Source organism: Carcharodon carcharias, chromosome 8, assembly GCF_017639515.1.
Source record: "Carcharodon carcharias isolate sCarCar2 chromosome 8, sCarCar2.pri, whole genome shotgun sequence".
Lineage (NCBI taxonomy): Eukaryota > Metazoa > Chordata > Chondrichthyes > Lamniformes > Lamnidae > Carcharodon > Carcharodon carcharias.
In genome coordinates, this window is record NC_054474.1 from 165,191,469 (window position 1) to 165,206,666 (window position 15,198).

The following is a 15,198-nucleotide window of genomic DNA, read 5'->3' on the forward strand; positions in this document are numbered from 1 at the left end:
AGAAACGTAAAACAATTTACAATGTCCATCTTATAGTCTAACATTCAGTGTTAATGTGAAGTACACGTGAATTAACAGGCAAACTGTGGTCAAACACACCACACTGCACTATAAATGGCACATGTGACCAGATTTCTCAACAACCCACCCAGACATCAGTAACCACTGTGAGTCAAACAATCTCATTCAAACACAGAGATAAAAACAAAAAAAACTGTGGATGCTGGAAATCCAAAACAAAAACAGAATTACCTGGAAAAACTCAGCAGGTCTGGCAGCATCGGCGGAGAAGAAAAGAGTCGATGTTTCGAGTCCTCATGACCCTTCGACAGTTCTGTCGAAGGGTCATGAGGACTCGAAACGTCAACTCTTTTCTTCTCCGCCGATGCTGCCAGACCTGCTGAGTTTTTCCAGGTAATTCTGTTTTTGTTTTTTATCTCATTCAAACTCTGTCTCTCTCACGAGGGATTCCAGTCTTCAGCGTCAAAGGTCTAATCTTGGAATTGTCTCCAAAGGTCGCTCCAACTGGCACGGCATCAACAACAGCCCACCTTGCAGGGTTTCAATCTCGTCTCCCGAGACTCCATTACCAAGTCATAGAGTTTTACAGCCTAGAGGCCCTTCGGCACGTGGTGTCCAGGCTGGTCATCAAGCCCCTATCTACTCTACTCCCCTTTTCCAGCACTTGGCCCATAGCCTTGTATGCTATATGGCGTTTCAAGTGTTCACCTAAATACTTCTTAAATGTTGTAAATGCCTCTACCACCCTCTCAGGCAGTGGGTTCCAGATACCCCGCACCTTCTGGTTGAAAATTATTTCCTCAAATCCCCTCTAAACTACCTGCCCCTTACCTTAAATCTATGCCTCCTGGTTATTGACCCCTCCACTAAGGGGAATAGTTTCTTCCTATCTACCCTATCTATACCCCTCATAATTTTGTACACCTCAATCAGGTCCCCCCTCAGCCTTCTCAGCTCGAAGGAAAACAACCCCAGTCTATCTAGTCTCTCTTCATAGATGAAATGCTCCAGCCCAGACAGCATCCTAGTGAAACTCCCCTGCACCCTCTCCAGTGTTATCACATCCTTCTTATAGTGTGGTGACCAGAACTGCCTACAGTACTCCAGATGTGGCCTAGCTAATGCTTTATACAGCTCCATCATAACCTCCCTGCTCTTGTATTCAATGCCTCAACTAATAAAGGCAAGTATCCCATATGCATACTTAACCACCTTATCTAAGTGTCCTGCTGCCTTCAAGGATCTATGGGCATGCACACCAAGGTCCCACTGATCCTCTATACTTCTTAGGGTCCTCCCATTCATTATGTATACCCTTGCCTTGTTAGTCCTCCCAAAAGGCATCAACTCACACTTTTCAGGATTAAAGTCACTGTTCTGCCCATCTGACCAGCCTGTCTATATGGTCCTGTAATCTAAGGCTTTCCCCCTCGCTAGTTGCACCATCAATTTTCATGTCATTTGCGAATTTACTGATCATACCTCCTACATTCATGTCTAGATCATTAATGTATACGACAAACAGCAAGGAACCCAGCACCGAACACTGCGGTACGCCAATGGACACAGACTTCTAAGTCACAAAAACAACCTTCGACCATCATCCTCTGTCTCCTGCCACTAAGCCAATTTTGGATCCAATTTGCCAAATTGCCCTGGATCCCATGGGCTCTTACATTTTTGATCAGTCTCCCAAACGAGACTTTGTCAAAAGCCTTACTGAAGTCCATGTGGACTACATTAACTGCACTACCTCATCTACCTACCTACCTAGTCACCTACCTAGTCACCTACCTAGTCACCTACCTACCTAGTCACCTACCTACCTAGTCACCTACCTAGTCACCTACCTACCTAGTCACCTAACTAGTCACCTACCTAGTCACCTACCTAGTCACCTACCTACCTAGTCACCTACCTAGTCACCTACCTACCTAGTCACCTACCTACCTAGTCACCTACCTAGTCACCTGCTCGATAACTTCAATCAAATTTGTTAGACATGATCTCCTCTTGACAAAACTATACTAACTATCCTTGATTAATCCTTGCCTCCCCGAGTGGAGATTAATTCTACCCCTCAGAATATTTTCCAAAAGTTCCCCTACCACTGATGTAAGACTCACTGGCCTATCGTTCCCTGGTTCATCCCTACCATCCTTCTTGAATAATGGTACCACATTCGCTGTCCTCCAGTCATCTGGCACCTCTCCTGTGGCCAGAGAGGATTTGAAAATTAATGTCAGGGCCCCTGCACTCTCCTCCCTTGCCTCCCACAGCAGCCTGGGGAACATCTCAACTGGGCTTGGGGATTTATCCACTTTTAAGCCTGCTAAAACCGCTGATATCTCCTCCCTCTCAATGCTAATTTGCTCAAGTATGTCACGTTCTGCACTCTAGCACCAACTCACAAACACAACTTCAGCTCTTCAGCCCCACTGAGCAGAAAACTGCTGCTCCAAAGATGTACCTTCAGCCCCATAGCCCACAGCACAGTCACCAACCTTCTGCTGCCTTCTTAGATCTCCAGGGCTTCTCTTGAGTCCTCATCACTTAAAGTCTTCCAACCGCAGCTCTGCTTCTTCTTGGAGTCTTCTTCTGTGCTCCTCTTTCTTCTGAGCTTAACTGGGACCTCTCCCTGTCCTGTGTCTCTATCCCCTGCCTGGGACTCCTCTTTTTGGACCTCTCTCTGTCGGGTTCTGTTGTCTGCACATGTGCGGTCCCGATCCGCACATGTGCAGAAACTCAGAGGTCAGTCGGGACTTGGGAGTTTCTGACCTCTGCTCTCGAGAGAAGGTAAGTTGGTTTTTGCAACGAGCCTGGGTTTAGTCCTTTCATTTCTTTCATGGGATGTGAGCGTCACTCGGCAAGGCCAACATTTGTGGCCCATCCCAAATTGCCCTTGAGGTGGTGGTGGTGAGCTGCCTTATTGAACCGCTGCAGTCCATGTGATGTAGGTACACCCACTGTGCTGTTAGGGAGGGACTTCCGGGATTTTGACCCAGTGACAGTGAAGGAATGGCGATCAAGTTCCAGGTCAGGATGGTGAGTGGCTTGGAGGGGAACTTGCAGGTGGTGGTGTTCGCAAACATCTGCTGCCCTTGTCCTTCTAGGTGGTACAGGTTGCTGTCGAAGGAGCCTTGATGAGTTGCTGCAGTGCATCTTGTACATGGTGGTGGGGGAGTGAATGTTTAAGGTGGTGGATAGGATGTCAATTAAGTGGGTTGCTTTGTCCTGGATGGTGTTGAGCTTCTCAAGTGTTTTTGGAGCTGTCATCCAGGCAAGTGGAGAGCAGTCCACCATACTCCTGACTTGTGCCTTGTAGATGGTGGACAGGTTTTAGGGGTCAGGCGATGATTTACTCTCTGCAGAATTCCCAGCCTCTGATCTGTTCTTGCAGCCACGGTATTTAAATGGCTAGTCCAGTTCAGTTTCTGGTCAGTGGTAACCGCCAGGATGTTGATAGTGGGAGAATTCAGTGATAGTAATGCCATTGAATATCAGGGGGAGATGGTTAGACTGTTTTTGGAGATTGTCATTGCCTGGCGCTTAAATGGCAAGTAACATTCATGCCACACATCAACCCAAGCCTGAATATTGTCCAGGTCTTGGACAAGGTTAGAATACAGATTGCTTCAGCATCTGAGGAGTCATGATTAGTGCTAAACATTATGCAATCATCAGCAAACATCCCTACTTCTGACCTTATGATGGAGGGAAGTTTATTGATGAAACAGCTGAAGATGGTTAGGACTAAGGAACTCCTGCAGTGATGTCCTGGGACTGAGATGATTGCCCTCCAACAACCACAACCATCCTCCTTTGTGCTAGGTATGACTCCAACCAGTGGAGAGTTTTCTCCGATTCCCATAGCTAGGGCTCCTTGATTGCACACTCTGTCAAATGCTGCCTTAATATCAAGAGCAGTTACTCTCACCTCACAGCTTGAGTTCAGCTCTTTTGTCCATGTTTGAACCAAGGCTGTAATGAGGTCAGTAGCTGAGCGACCCTGGAAGAACCCAAACTGAGCGTCAGTGCGTAGGTTATTGTTGAGTAAGTGCTGCTCGATAGCACTGTCAATGATCCCTTCCATCACTTTGCTGATGATCGAGGGTAGGCTGATGGGGCGGGATTGGATTTATCCTGCCCTTTGTGAACAGGACATACCTGGGCAATTTCCCGCATTGTCAGGTAGATGCCAGTGTTGTAGCTGTACTGGAACAGCTTGGCTGCGGGTGTGGCTAGTTCTGGAGCACACGTTTTCAGTACTACTGCCAAGATATTGTCAGGGACCATAGTCTTTGCAGTATCCAGTGCCTTCTGCCATTTCTTGATATCACCCAGAGTGAACCGAATTGCCTGAAGACTGCAATCTTGAAGCTGGGGACTTCAGGAGGAGGCAGAAGTGGATCATTCATTTGGCACTTCTGACTGAAGAATGTTGCAAATGCTTCAGCCTTGTCTTTTGCACTCATGTGCTGAGCTCCCCCATCATTGAGGATGGGGATATTTATAGAGTTTCCTCCTCCAGTTAGTTGTTTGATTGTCCATCGCCATTCACAACTGGATGTGGCAGGCCTGCAGAGCTTAGATCTGATTCTTTGGTTGTGAGATCACTTACTTGTCTATCACATGCTGCTTCCAATGTTTGGCACACAACTAATCCTGTGTTATAGCTTCACCAGGTTGACACCTCATTTTTAGGTATGCCTGGTGCTGCTCCTGGCATGCCCTCCTGCAATCTTCACTGAACCAAGGTTGATCCCCAGGTTGGTGGTAATGGTAGAGTGGGGAATATGCCAGGCCATGAGTTTCCAGATTGTGGTTAAATACAATTCTGCTGCTGTGGATGGCCCACAGCGCCTCATGGTTACCCAGTTTTGAGTTGCTAGATCTGTTCAAAATCTATTCTATTTAGCACGATGGTAGTGCCACACAATAGGATGCAGGGTATCGTCAATGACAGACACACCCTAGCATCTATTTCCTTCAGGACTCAGCCAGCTCAGTCAGTAGTGGTGCTACTGAGAACTCTTGGTGATGGAGATTGAAATTCCTCACGGAGAGTACATTCTGTGCTCCTGCCACAGGCTTTCTTCCAATTGGTGTTCAACATGGGGGAATACTGATTCATCAGCTGGGGAGGGTGGGGTGCATAGTAAGTGATAACCAGCAGAAGGTGTCCTTGCCCATGTTTGACCTGATGGTATGAGACTTCATAGGGTCCAGAGTCAATGTTGAGCTCTCCCAGGACAACTGCCTCCCAACTGTATACCACTGTGCTGCCACCTCTGGTTGGTCTGTCCTATCAGTGGGACAGGACATACCCATGGATGTTGATGATGGTGGTGTCTGGGATATTGTCTGTAAGGTATGATTCTGTGCGTATGACTATATCAAGCCATTGCTTGACTATACTGTGGGACAGCCCTCCCAATTTTGGCACATGCCCCCAGATATTAGTGAGGAGGACTTTTCCAGGTCGACAGGGCTGGGTTTGACGTTGTTGTTTCCAGTGCCTAGGTTGATGCCGGGTGGGTTGTCCAGTTTCATTCTTTGTTGATTTTTCTGTAGCCTTTTGATACAATTGAGTGGCTTGCCAGACTATTTCTGAGGGCATTTAAGAGTCAACCACATTGCTGTGATCTGGAGTCACATCTTACCTGCAGATTTATTAATTAATTCAATCATCGTAAAGCTGTCCTGAGCCAAACTTTGGTAAGGATGTGAAAGTCCCTAAAAGGGTGCAGAGCAGATTTATCAGAATGGTTCCAGGGATGAGGGATTTAACTATAAGGTTATGTTGGAGAAGCTGGGGTTGTTCTCCTTGGAGCAAAGCAGATTGATGGGGAGGTTTGATAGAGATGTACAAGATGTCAGGTTTAGATAAGGTAGACAAGAAAAGCTGTTCTCATTAGCTGATGGCACAAGGACTAGGGGACACAGATTTAACACTTTGAGCAAGAGGTACAGGGGCTGTGAGGAAGAAATATTTTTACACAGTGAGTGGTAATAATTTGGAACTCACTGCTTATGAGGGTGGTGAAGGTAGAGATAATGAATGATTTCAAAAGGAAATTGGAAGGGCATTTGAGGGAAATAAATTCGCAGGGGTACAGGGAGGGAGTGGGTGAATGGGATTGGCTGGATTAGTATACAGAGAGCTGGCATGGACTCAGTGGGCTGAATGGCTTCCTTTTGTTCTGTATTGACTCTGAAGTTTACGGCCCAGGAGGAGGATATTTGGCCCATCGGGTCTATATGGTTCTCTGGAAGAGCAACTCTCCTCGTCCCACACCCACCGATTTTCCCCGTAGCCCTGTAAATATTTTCTCTTAAGATAATATCCAATTCCCCTTTTCAGAACATGATTGCATCTGCCTCCACCACAATCGCAAACAGTGCATTCCAGATCCTAGCCACTCACGGCATAAAAAAGCTTTTCTTCATGTCGCCGTTGATTCTTTTCTCATTCACCTTAAATCAGTGCCCTCTGGTTCTCAGCCCTTACGCCAATGGAAACAGTTGCTCCCTATCTACTCTGTCCAGAACCTTTGTGATATTGAATATCTCTATCAAATCTCCTCTCCAAGGAAAACAGCCCCAGCTTCTTCAATCTATCCTCATAACTGAAGTTTCTCATCCCTGGAACACCTTCTCACAAATCTGTTCTGCACCCTATCCAATTCCTTCACATCCTCCCTAAAGTGTGGTGTCCAGAATTGGATTTAATACTCTAGCTGTGGCCGAACCAGAGTTTGATAGGTTCATCATAGCTTCCTTGCTTCTCCTCTATCTATAAAGCTCACAATCCCACCTGCCTTTTCAGCAGTAACTATCTGTACAAAAGAAAAAACAAAAAATGGGATTCATAGCAAAAATGAATTGATATTTAAACCAGATATTTAATATTTTAACTAGAAATATTTGAAATAATTATTTTAAAATAATTTTAAATCATATTTATTTAATAAATATTGAACGATTTAATATTTAAGCTAGCTGTACTGTGCCGCATATTGTGCAAAGACAATTTCATTACATATCTCATCCCAAAACTGCTGTGAAAAAACTGTTTCCCTCCTGCCCAGTCTCCCAAAACATGCAAATAACAAGCATTTCATGCATTTGCGAACAAAAGTCAGCACAGCCTTTCATAGTCCCACTCCCGGGCCCACATTCACTGCTCCAGAGAGAGTCTGTTCTCTTTTCCAGGATTATTGGCTCCAAATGCTGCCTCTACTTTGGTAGGAATGGTCCTCTGCAAGGGGCATGTTCCTGGTCCCCTGGGACATTTTACAACATTAAAGGATTACAAGACTGCTATCTAAATGCAACTTGTTGTTCAACTGTTGAAAGAGAATAATAGTAATTCTGCAAAAGGAAAGGGAGTTGGTCTGTGCGAATTGGCAAGGTAGAACTCTTTTGCAAACTAACGCGGCAGGGTAACACTGGGAAACAGTGACTGCTGAATTAACATAGATAAATGGTGGTCTGTTGAAAATCCAAGCATTAATTTATTTTTTTGCTCTTGGCTAGTGGATGGAGAGATGTCGACCAGAGCATTAGGAGTATTGCTCTTCCTCAGCTACTGTCATGGGATCTTCAATGTCCACCTGAATCAAACAGGCAGGACCTCAGATTAATATTTCATTGGAAAAGCAGCTTTCTCTCAGTACTGCACAGAATGTCAGCTTGGATGATGCACTCGAGTCCCTCAGCTGGGATTGGCTGTGACTGAGAAGTGCAGCCCACTGAATCATGCTGACAATTACTACTGCAAAGGTTAGATTCAGATCAGACTTGTAAGTATTGAGCTAAGAATTCCAAGTGACAATTGCCAGGAGCCAGCAATTCATTTGTGGAAAAGAAAGCAGTATCCTCCTTTGATCCCACTGCGCACACACGGTTACGACTTTGTTAGGGACTGTTAACATTTAAAGAAGAAATCCAAACACCCAGCAGCAATTAACTGGCAGAATGATGCCATAAGATGTCATGTTTTTTTTAACAAAAACAAACCTTATTGTACATATAAAGAGATATTAAACAGGCAAACACCACTGCAAAAACAAAAATACCTGGAAAAACTCAGCAGGTCTGACAGCATCTGCGGAGAGGAACACAGTTAACGTTTCGAGTCCGTATGACTCTTCAACAGAACTAAGGAAAAATAAAAAAGAGGTGAAATATAAGCTGGTTTAAGCGGGGGGAGGTGGTGGTGGGACAGGAAGAGCTGGATAGAGGGCCAATGATAGGTGGAGATAACCAAGAGATGTCATAGACAAAAGGACAAAGAGGTGTTGAAGCTGGTGAAATTTTCTAAGGAATGTGATAATAAAGGTACAGATAGCCCTAGTGGGGGTGGGGTGGGGAGAAGGGATCGAAATAGGCTAAAAGGCAGAGATAAAACAATGGATGGAAATACATTTAAAAATAATGGAAATAGATGGGAAAAGAAAAATCTATATAAATTATTGGAAAAAAGAGGGATTGGAAAGGGTAGGGATAGAGGAGAGAGTTCATGATCTAAAATTGTTGAACTCAATATTCAGTCCAGAAGGCTGTAAAGTGCCTAGTCGGAAGATGAGATGCTGTTCCTCCAGTTTGTGTTGAGCTTCACTGGAACAATGCAGCAGGCCAAGGACGGACATGTGGGCATGAGAGCAGGGTGGTGAGTTGAAATGGCAAGCGACAGGGAGGTCTGGGTCATGCTTGCGGACAGACCAAAGGTGTTCCGCAAAGCAGTCACCCAGTCTGCGTTTGGTCTCTCCATTGTAGAGGAAACCGCATTGGGAGCAGCGTATGCAGTAGACTAAATTGAGAGAAGTGCAAGTGAAATGCTGCTTCACTTGAAAGGAGTGTTTGGACCCTTGGACGGTGAGGAGAGGGGAAGCAAAGGGGCAGGTGTTGCACCTTCTGCGGTTGCATGGGAAGGTGCCGTGGGAGGGGGTTGAGGTGTAGGGGGTGATGGAGGAGCGGACCAGGGTGTCCCGGAGGGAACGATCCCTACGGAATGCCGCCGGGGGGGGGGGGGGGGGGGGGGTTGAAGGGAAGATGTGTTTGGTGGTGGCATCATGCTGGGAGTTGGCGGAAATGGCGGAGAATGATCCTTTGAATGCGGAGGCTGGTGGGGTGATAAGCGAGGATAAGGGGGACCCTATCATGGTTCTGGGAGGGAGAGGAAGGCTTGAGGGCGGATTCATGGGAGATGGGCCGGACACGGTTGAGGGCCCTGTCAACCTCCATGGGTGGAAAAACAACACCACTGACTAGTTTTATTTGTTCATGGGATGTGGGCGTCGCTGGCTAGGCCAGCATTTATTGCTCTTCCTTAATTGCCCTTGAGAAGGTGCTGGTGAGCTGCCTTCTTGAGCCGCTACAGTCCATGTGGTGTAGGTATACCCACAGTGCTGTTAGGGAGGGTGTTCCAGGATTTTGACCCAGTGATAGTGAGGGAACGGTGATATATTTCCAAGTCAGGATGGTGAGTAACTTGGAGGGGAACTTGAAGTGGTGGTGTCATGCATCTGCTGTTTTTGTCCATCTAGGTGGTGGAGGTTGTGGGTTTGGATTGAAGGAACCTTGGTGAGTTGCTGTAGTACATTCTTGTAGGTGTTAGACACTGCTGCCACTGTGTGCTGGTGGTGGAAGGAGTGAATGTTTGTGGATGGGCTGCCAATCAAGTGGGCTGCTTTGTCTGGGATGGTGTTGAGTGTTGTTGGAGCTGCACACGTCCAGGCAAGTGGAGAGTATTCCATCACACTCCTGAATTGTGTCTTGTAGATGGTGGACAGGCTTTGGGCAGTCAGGAGGTGAGTTACTCAACACATGATTCCTAGCCTCTGACCTGCTCTTGTAGCCACTGTATTTATTTGCCTAGTTCAGTTCAGTTTCTGGTCAATGGTAACACTCAGGATATTGATAATGTGGATTCAGCGATAGTAATGCCATTGAATATCAAGGGGAGATGGTTAGATTCTCTCCTGTTGGAGATGGTCATTGTATGTGTTACATACAGGAGGGAGCCTTAATTTAAGCAGCCCTGAATTCTACTCTCACCACTAGCCTGTTATCAGAAAGGTGCTTTTGATTTCTGTTTACCCCCTTTTTAAGTGGTGGTGTATTTTCCCCAATCCCTCAGTTTTGGAGTGATCCAATCCTCTACCAATAACCCCACAGCAAACTCGAGAGAGGGTAAAATCAGAAGGGTAGTTTATTTTACATATACTCAAAAGCCTGGGAGGGGGTGTCGCTACGTAACCCTAGTACATTCACACAATAAAAGATGGATGAGAGAAAGAAAGAGGCACAGGGCAAAGAGCACAGAAGAAAAAAAGAATAATTATTGTTTCACATGAGTCCAGAGTCCAGTAGGTCACTGTCCAAGGAATGTTCTTTCAGTTGGCTGTGTCTGGCAGAAGTCTTGGTCTTTTGCCAAGGAATTCGGTTGAAGGCTAAGGCGGGTGAAGATGCAGCTAAATATTCTAGTATTCTGGGAATTATCCCACTTTGTAGGCGAAATTCAGGATTCTTTCTGGAGACCAGGTTTTGAGAGACAGAGGTCAGAGGCAAGCTGCTATAGCCTGGAGTCCTGCTATCTCTTCTGAGGTTACACAGTAACTGAAGATTGAATTTGAAAGCTGTATAATTCAAGCAATTCAAACAGCTCAAGTTTGGTAATGCGACAGGGTGGTTTCAGGTCAAGCCATTTAGCTAACGAGGCCCTCTTATTAAAACCCATTGTATTTTGAGCAGGTAACTGTGGAACTATTAGTACAACATTGGAGATGAAGAGTCACAAATAGCACTGCCTTTGTCCAGAGCTGGCTGATGCAGGTGTCTCACCTACTAGTTCTTTGTTTTGGCTAGGTTGGAATGTTCATACAATACATTCCAGGAGGTTGATGAGTTTGCCTTTGTCCATTGGAACGGCCCAGAATTTTACAGAACTACCAGCATGTGACCAGCTGCAGCTATGTTATCAGCCTAGCAATTTTCAAAAGAAGAATTTAAACAAGAAAAGGGGAAAGCAGTGGCGTAGTGGTATTGTCACTGGACTAGTATTCCAGTGACCCATTGTAATGTTCTGGGGACCTGGGTTCAAATCCCACCCCGGCAGATGATGGAATTTGAATTCAATAAAAATCTGGGATTAAAAGCCTAATGATGGCCATGAAACCGTTGTCATAAAAACCCATCTGGGGAAGGAAATCTGCTGTCCTTACCTGGTCTGGCCTATATATGACTCCAGACACATAGCAATGTGGTTGACTCTTAAAAATGCCCTCTGAAGGAGGGCAATTAGGGCTGGGCAATAAATACTAGCCTAGCCAGCAATGCCCACATCCCATGAAGGAATATAAAAAAAAGAGAAACTAATCTCCTTTAGATTTTTCTCATGCCTTCTTGGCATTACACTTGGCGTGAATATTCCTTGCCACTTGTCAGCCCAAGCCTGAATATTGACCAGGTCTTGCTGCATATGGGCATGGACTGCTTCAGTATCTGAGGAGTCGCGAATGGTGCTGAACATTGTGCAATCATCAGCGAACATCCTGACTTCTGACTTTATGGTGGATGGAAGGTCATTGATGAAACAGTTGAAGATGGTTGGGCCTAGCACACTACCCTGAAGAACTCCTGCAACAATATCCCGGGACTGAGGTGATTGACTTCCAATAACTACAACCATCTTCCTTTGTGCAAGATATGACTCCAACCAGTGGAGAGTTTTCCCTGATTCCTACTGAATCTAATTTTTCTAGGGTTCCTTGATGCCACACTCGGTCAAATACTGCCTTGCTGTCAAGAGCTGTCACTCTCACCTCACCTTTTGAATTCAGCTCTTTTGTTCACATTTGGACCAGGGTGGCGGTGAGTTCAGGAGCTGAGTGACCCTGGCAGAACCCAAACTGAGCATCAATGAGCAGGTTATTGCTGAGTAGGTGCCTCTTGATTGCACTGTCGATGACCCCTTCCATCACTTTACTGATGATCAAGAGCCGACTGATGGGGCAGTAATTGGCCAGGTTGGATTTGTCCTGCTTATTTCTGGACAGGACATACCTGTGCAATTTTCCATATAGCCGGGTCGATGTCAGTTTTGTAGCTGTACTGGAACAACTTGGCTAGGGACATGGCTAGTTCTGGAGCACAAGTCTTCAGTACTGTTGCCAGAATGTTGTCAGGGTCCATAGCCTTTGCAGTATCCAGTGCCTTCAGCCGTTACTTGATATCACATGGAGTGAAATGAATTAGCTGAAGACTGGCATCTGTGATGCTGGGTGCCTACAGCAGAGGCCAAGATGGATCATCTACTCGGCATTTCTGGCTGAAGATGGCTGTGAATGCTTCAGCCTTTTCTTTTGCACTGATGTGCTGGTCTCCCCCATCATTGAGAATGGGGATACTTATGGAACCTCCTCCACCTGTTATTTGTTTAATCGTACAACGCCATTCATAACTGGATGTGGTAGGACTGCAGAACTTAGATTTGATCTGTTGGTTGTGGGATCACTTAGCTCTGTCTATCACATGCTATGTACGCTGTTTGATGTGCAAGTATTCCAGTGTTATAGCTTCACCAGGCTGACATCTCATTTTTAGGTATGCCTGGCGCTGCTCGTGGCATGCCCTTGTTGTGGTGTCTTTGATGAACAGACCACAGGAGAATCAGGTACAGATTATGATCATTTATTTGAGCAATTGCAAGGAGGGCACCATCTCAATGCAGCTTGAGACAGTACAATTGTAGCTACAATTGTAAGCTACAATTGTTCACCATATTTATACATTATTGGTCACATACAAGAACATCCTCCAGATTCCGATCTTGTCAACATATAGGTTTACATTAAACAGACAGGTCTCTGGTACGAAGGTAACCCTACTTTCACCCAGGCAGAGTCCTGCCTTCCTATCTGGGACCATCTGTCCTTCCTCTATCTGTTGAAGGACACACTTAATCTATGATATTGCCATTCTCTGACTCCAGTCTAACTACCCAGGACCTTGTTGGTGATTGCAAACCCTGAGAATGTGCAAGGTTCAGCATTCTCTCTGTCCCAGCCTGAACTTTAAATGTTAACTACTTAGCAATTGTGGTTTTGCATGCTGGGATATTTTAAGTCAAGTCTCTTGACCATTACTGTATTCCTTTATTTCCCCCTAACACCCTCCTGCATTCTCCATTGAACCAGGGTTGATCCCCTGGCTTAATAGTAATGTTAGAGTGGGGGATATGCCGGGCCATGAGGTTACAGGTTGTGGTTGTGTACAATTCTGCTGCTGTTAATGGTCCATAGCGCCTCATGGATACCCAGTTTTGAGGTGCTAGATCTGTTTGAAAGTGGTCCTATTTAGCTCAGTGGTAGTGCCACACAACATGATGGAAGGTATCCTCAAGGTAAAGATGGGACTTTGTCTCCACAGGAGCCGTGCGGTGGTCACTCCTACTAATAATGCAATGGGCAGATGCATCTATGAGGGGTAGATAGGTGAGGCTGAGATCAAGTAGGTTTTTCCTTCTTGTTGGTTCCCTCACCACCTGCTGAAGACCCAGGCAAGCAGCTATATCCTTTAGGACTCAGCCAGCTTCGTCTGGTGCTACTGAGTCACTCTTGGTGATGGACATTGAAGTTACCCACCCTGAGTACATTCTGTGCCCTTTACACCCTCAGTGCTTCCTCCAAGCGGTGTTCAACATGAAGGAGTACTGATTCATCAGCTGAGGAAGGGTGATATGTGGTAATCACCAGGAGGTTTCCTTGTCCATGTTTGACCTGATGCCATGGGACTTCATGGGATCCAGAGTCGATATTGAGGACTTCCAGGGCAACTCCCTCCCGACTGTATACCACTGTGCTGCCACCTCTGGTTGGTCTGTCCTGTTGGTGGGACAGGACATACCCAAGGTTGGTGATGGTGGTGTCTGAGAAATTGTCTGTAAGGTATGATTCCGTGAGGATGACTATGTCAGGCTGTTGCTTGACTAGTCTATGAACAGCTCTCCCAATTTTGGCACTAGCCCCCAGCTGTTAGTAAGGAGGACTTTGCAGGGTTGACAGGGCTGGGTGTACCATTGTCATTTTCAGTGCCTAGGTCAATGCCGAGTGCACTATCACTTATAAAGCCTTATGCTATAAGCTCAATTCTACTTATTACTTTCCCCCAAGAGTTTCCTTATCATGTGAAATCTTGAAGGTTCATTCATTTTTCCTGGGATCAACCCAAAAGGTATGCCACAGCCCCCTGGAATTTATTTTAATTCTCCTTGCTATTTCTCCTTGCTTTCAAAGGGAATGGAGTATGAAAATAGGGAAGTCTTGCTAAACTATACAAGGCACTAGTTAGACCATACCCAGAATACTGTGAACAGTTTTGGTCCCCTTATCTAACTAAGGAAAGATATACTGGCATTGGAGGCATTCCAGAGAAAGTTCACTAGGTAGATCCTGGGGATGGAGAGATTTTCTTATGAGGAGAGGTTGAGTCAGTTGGGCCTGTACTCATTGGAGTTTAGAAGAATGAGAGGCGGCCTTATTGAAACATATAAGATTCTTAGGGGGCTTGGCAGGGTAGATGCTGAGAGGTTGCTTTCCCTTGTGGGAGATACTAGGACCAGAGGGCATAATCTCAGAGTAAGGGGGCACCCACTTAAAACAAAGATGAGGAGGAATTTCTTCTCTCAGAGGGTAGTCAATCTGTGGAATTCGTTACTGCAGAGGGCTGTAGAGGTTGGGTCATTAAGCATATTCAAGGCTGAGATAGACAGATTTTTAATCAGTAAGGGAATCAAGGGTTATGGGGAAAAGGCAGGAAAGTGGAGTTGAGGATTATCAGATCAGCTATGATCTCATTGAATGATGGTGCAGGCTTGATGGGCCGAGTGGCCTACTTCTGCTCCTACGTCTTATGGTCTTATTCCAGCTATCCCTTGAGGTACAAATTACCTGGGGATTCTTCCATTAGTTTTTGGTAAACTAATCCTCCAATTTTCTTTAAACAGCTCACGACTGTGGACTCTTCAGCTCCTTGTCCTGGCTTTGGAGATAAATGTTTGCAACAACACACACACAAACACATGCACACACACACACACACACAAACACATGCACACACATTTTTGGGAAGGTAATTTTGATAGTTATTTGCACAATGTTGCAATTATGCCAT

The 15,198-nt window shown here is 45.6% G+C and overlaps 1 protein-coding gene across 1 annotated transcript in view; it reads left to right on the forward strand.

The window, feature by feature from the left end:
- fam183a (family with sequence similarity 183 member A) overlaps window positions 1-15,198 on the forward strand; it is a 43,712-nt gene that overhangs the window by 1,103 nt on the left and 27,411 nt on the right. The gene's annotated exons all lie outside the window — the stretch shown is intronic.